The sequence below is a fragment of the Notamacropus eugenii genome, chromosome 4 (genome assembly GCF_028372415.1).
Source record: "Notamacropus eugenii isolate mMacEug1 chromosome 4, mMacEug1.pri_v2, whole genome shotgun sequence".
Lineage (NCBI taxonomy): Eukaryota > Metazoa > Chordata > Mammalia > Diprotodontia > Macropodidae > Notamacropus > Notamacropus eugenii.
This window is the reverse complement of record NC_092875.1, coordinates 369,346,877-369,352,265: the sequence shown is the minus strand read 5'-3', so window position 1 is coordinate 369,352,265 and position 5,389 is coordinate 369,346,877. Positions and strand designations below refer to the sequence as shown.

Here is a 5,389-nt window from a genome sequence, read left to right as displayed (position 1 = left end):
AGGAGGACCTGAGTTCAAATCTTACCTCAGACACTTGACACTCACTAGCTGTGTGACCTTGGGCAAGTCACTTAACCCCAATTGCTTCATCCTGGGTCATCTCTAGTCATCCTGATGAATATCTCGTCACTGGATTCAGATGGCTTTGGAGGAGAAGTGAGGCTGGTGAACTGCATAACCCTCCCTCACTTAAAACAAAGTCAAGTGCAAGTCATGTCATTATTTCTCTGATTTCACAGTCTTCTTCAACAATGAAGGATGAACACATACACCTTACTGCTCATATATCTTATTTCTTAATATGTAAAAACAACATCTAACATTCATTTTTAAAGCTTGGAGTTCCACATTCTGTCCCTCCCCTCCCCTCCACCTCCCCACATTGAGAAGGCAAGCAATTCTATAAAGATTATATATGTGTGATCATGCAAAACACTTTCATAACAGGGATGTTGTGAAAGACTAACTATATTTCCCTCTAAACTGTCCCGCCCTCCATTTATTCAGTTCTTTCCTTTGACCTGTCCCTCTACCAAAGTTTTTGCTTCCCACTACCCCTTCCCCCAATCTGGTGTCCCTTCTGTTATCCCACCTCCCTTATCCCCTTCTCCCCTGCTTTTCTGTAGGGTAAGATAACCTTCCATACCCAATTAAGTGTGTATTTTATTCCCTCCTGAAGCCAAATAAATCCAATGAAAGGAAGATTCACTTATTTCCTCTCACCTTCCCCATCTTCCCCTCCATTGTAAAAGCTCTTTCTTGTCTCTTTTACATGAGATGATTTACTACATTCTACCTCTCCCTTTCACTTTCTCCTAGTACATTCCTCTCAGCCCTTAATTTTCTTTTTTAGACATAATCCCTTCATATTCACATATCCCTGTGCCCTCTGTCTGTCTTTGTCTGTCTCTTTCTCTCTCTGTCTCTGATTCTCTCTCTCTCTCTCTCTCTCTCTCTCTCTCTCTCTCTATATATATATATATATATATATATATATATATATATACATATACATGCATATATGTGTATATATACATACATATATATACATATATACATACATACATGTGTGTGTGTGTATATATATATATATTCCCTCCAACTATCTTAATACTGAGATAGGTCTCATGAGTTACAAATATCATCTTTCCATGTAGGAAGTTCAACTTTAATAAGTTCCTTATAGGTACTCTTTCCTGTTTACCTTTTCCTACTTCTCTTGATTTTTGTATTTGAAATTTTTTATTCAGCTGTAGTCTTTTCAACAAGAATGCTTGGAAGTCCTCTATTTCATTGAAGTTCCATTTTTCCCCCTGCAGTATTATAGTCAGTTTTTCTGGGTAGGTGATTCTTGGTTTTAATCCTGTCTCCTTTGACCTCTGAAATATCATATTCCAAACCCTCAATCCCTTAGTATAGAAGTTCCTAAATCCTGTGTTATCCTGATTGTGTTTCCACGATACTTGAATTGTTTCTTTCTGGCTGCTTGTAATATTTTCTCCTTGGCCTCAGAACTCTGAAATTTGGCTACAATATTCCTAGTTTTCCTTTTGATATCTTTTTCAAGAGGTAATCAGTGTATTCTTTCCCTTTCTATTTTACCCTCTGGTTCTAGAATATCAGGGCAGTTTTCCTTGATAATTTCTTTTTTTTTTTTTTGAATTAGGTTATTATTTTATTATTGAATTGGGAAGTTGGGAGTAGGTGGGTGAGGGAATGTACCCAGTGGTATACTCCCCCAGTCCCTACGAGGCAGCTTTAAAAGGCACCTTATGTTACCACTCCGAGTCCCTGGAAGGTGGAGAGGGGCTGGAGTACCCAAGTGGTCACCAAGCATTTCAGCTGAAATTATCCAACACGTGTAGGGGACAGAGCTTGGCTTCCAGCAATGCAGTCAGCCCAGCTCCTTCTACCACCCATTCTCCAACACATCCTGCCAGCATTTATTTATTCTTCTTTGACTTCAGAGATTTTTATCGGTAGATCTCAGTGAGAGGCTCTTCATATACAATGGCAACTGTATTGGTGAGAGCTACAATAACAGTCAGCAGGAGACCGGTAGGGCTGGCATTCGTGACTGACCACCCCAGATAGTTGTCTGTGCTCCCCCAATACATGGGATTGTCCAAGACATTAAATGGAATCGTTGTCACTCTTACTTCCTTCAAGATTCCAGAGTAATCACCTAGATAAGTCCCAATGAATCCAAGGGCATAGAAGCTGGAGAGCACAAGATGATGCCAACTCCCAGAATGAAGAGGCCTACGTAGTAGGCCCCTGTGCAGTCTAAGCCTTCCATCTTTGGCTGGCTCAACACGGCCTGGGTAAAGCAGTGAGACCTGAGGAAGTTCAGCAACAGGACAATTGTGCCCAGACAGTAACATGCAAGATAGGGAGACCCAAAGGCCCTGCTCAGCTTGTGTGTTTTGTACTCCCATCTTCCAACCACATTCTAGAAAAGGAGATTGAAAATGATGCAAAGGACAGCAGCTGCAAAGCTGAAATCTGTGACATCGACATAGCCAAGAAGCCAGGTCATAATGGAAAGCTCTGACTGTTGGCCCTCTCCTCTGCTGGTGAAGGGATTGGGGCTTGATAATTTCTTGAAAGATGATGTCTAGCCTCTTTTTTTGATCATGATTTTCAGGTAGACCAATATTTTTAAATTATCTCTCCTAGATCTATTTTCCAGGTCAGTTGTTTTTCAAATAGGATACTTCACATTGTCTTTTTATTTCATTCTTTTGGTTTTGTTTTATAATTTCTTGATTTCTCATAAGGTCATTAGCTTCCATTTGCTCCTCTTCTAATTTTTAAAGAATTATTTTCTTCAGGGAGCTTTTGGACCTCTTTCTTCCATTTGGTTCATTCTGCTTTTTAAGACATTCTTCTCCTCATTGACTTTTTGGACCTCTTTTGCCATTTGGGTTAGTCTAATTTTAAAGGTGTTATTTTCTTCAGCTTTTTGAGGGGATTCCCTTTAGCAAGCTATTGACCCATTTTTCATGATTTCCTTGCATCTCCTCATTTCTCTTCCCAATTTTTCCTCTACTTCTTTGACTTGATTTTCAAAACCATTTTTTGAGCTCTTCTTTTTCCTAGAGGCTTTGGATGCAGGAGCTTTGGCTTTGTTGTCTTTTTCTGGCTGTATGTTTTGCCTTGTCACCAATGACATAGGAAAATACCTCTTCACTGAGAAAGTAAGAATCTGTAGTCTGTTTCTTTTCCCCTGTTTGCTCATCTTCTCAGCCAATTACTTGACTTTTGAGCTTTGTTAAGTGGAGGGCTCCAGAAGCAGCTTCTGCTTCAGCAGTGGCTGCAGCTGCCCTGGGTCTGAGTCTGGGGCTGGACCACACTCCCCTTAGCCCAGTGAGAGACACTTCCCACTGATCTTTGAAGCTGTCCTTAGCATTTGGGGGTTGAGAAGTCAGGAATCTACAGCAGCCACCAGCGATTCAGTCCCTTAAGGCCTACTCCTCTGCAATCTGTGCCAGCGTGGACAAATTATGCTCTGCTCCCAGCCTGCTGGGATAAACTCTTCCTGTCAACCTTCCAGATTGTCTTGGGCTGGAAATTTGCTTCAGTCTGTCATTTTGTGGCTTCTGCTGCTCTAGAATTTGTTCAGAGTCATTTTTTACAGGTTTATTGAGGGGTTTGGGGGAGAGCTGTAGCAGGTCTCTGTTTCTACTCAGTCATCTTGGCTCTGCCCCACCCCCCCCCACTCATTTTTCTAGCTCACTGTTTATATTAGACATTGTTCTCCAGTACCCTGACCACATTGGCATGCTCTACTTCATCCATGTGGAGCGCATTTTCACCCACTGCTCCAATTGGAGAGGAATGAAAATGACTCCCTTACCCTTTACTATCTCCTGTTTTCTACTAAAGCTTGGGTTGACTATTTGGATTAACTTACAATCCATTTAGACATTGGGAAGTTGGTGTGAAAGTTACTCAAGTAGAGTTCATTTTACATATTGTTTCACTTACCTAACAAGTTCATTTTGTAAGTCTCTGAGTAGATCCTGAATTTTTATTAGATTGAAATGAAACTCTTAGATGATATGAATTATTTTTTATTGAAAAGTCAGTTTCTTCTGAGAGCCTCTCTAAAAATGGGCTTCTCTCATTTTACGTCTCTTTCGTGAATTCTGAATGTAACTATAATTCAAAACATTGCTATTTTGTCAGAGTGTTTGTGCCAAGCTAACATTTTACTTTGGGGCAATTTTAACCACATGCAGCAGATTCCAGTAAGAGGCTTGAGAAACATTCCCCACTAAACAAATGCCACGGGGAAAAATACAAATAGCATTTAGGTTTTGAAAGCCAAACCAAGGAACTGAAGTATACATTTTAGGCTGTTTAAAGAAACTAGAACTTGTGGAAATCATTTAGGGGTGAGGCTCTGGAGACAGTTCTAGGGTCAGAGTCAGAAGTAGTTCTTAGGCCTGTCCGGACTCACTGTTTGGCTTTAGGCAAGTCCATTTAGGTCTCAGTTTCATTATATATTTCCTAAAGCTGCTGTGTGATTTCATATTGTAATGGAAAGAACATAGACTTTGAGTTAGGATACTTGAGTTCCATTTCTGACTCTAATATTGAACAACAATACAGAAAGTCTAAGAGCTAGAAGGAATCTCAGAGGCTGAACAGTCCAACCCATGGCTGATCAATACTCCCTTTTACAATGTCCCCAACAAGTGGATGTCCACTCTCTGCTTGAATACTCCCAGTGAGGGGAACCCATTACCTTCTGAGGCAGTCCATTGTACATGGCTTGTAAAACTGCTACATAAATGTGAGCTATTATTATTACTGTTTTATTTTTAAAGAAACTGGCCTGATAGTACACATACACAAATACTGCCAGGCTTCTGTTTGCTAACTTTTAACAGTGTCACACAAAAGGAAACATGAGAAAATGTAAACTTCAGGAATTTTTGATGGAGGCTCAGTCATGTTATTTATTACTCAAGACATTTGAAACCTCCAATTGTGGGATACAGTGAACTCGTGACTCCATAAAAACAGAGGCCACGTCTACATGACAGCAAACCAAATGTTTCAGTGAGGCTTGAACCTATGCCCCGGCTTTTGGTCAGGAGTATCTCCCCTTTCAAACGTAATCCCCACTAGAACGAAATATTTCAAAGGAATATTTCTAGTGACTAGTGAATTCTGCCACACTGATGTAACACAGCCCCATGGGCCCCACTGTATCCAGAACTGGTGGGCTAAATCATCCTTCAAGACACCCAGAGGAACTTGTGAAAGGTCTCTTCTCTTTGCCTTCAACTCAAGCCCCCAATGGCTATATTTCCCCATTTGTTAAAGGGTCAAGGACCGGTTAGATTTCATCTAGCCATTTAATATCAACTGGTTTTTA

The 5,389-nt window shown here is 40.5% G+C and overlaps 1 pseudogene; it reads right to left on the bottom strand.

The window, feature by feature from the left end:
- Positions 1-1,105: 1,105 nt before the first annotated feature.
- LOC140502585 (phosphatidylethanolamine N-methyltransferase pseudogene) lies at positions 1,106-4,777 on the bottom strand (annotated as a pseudogene).
- Positions 4,778-5,389: the final 612 nt, after the last annotated feature.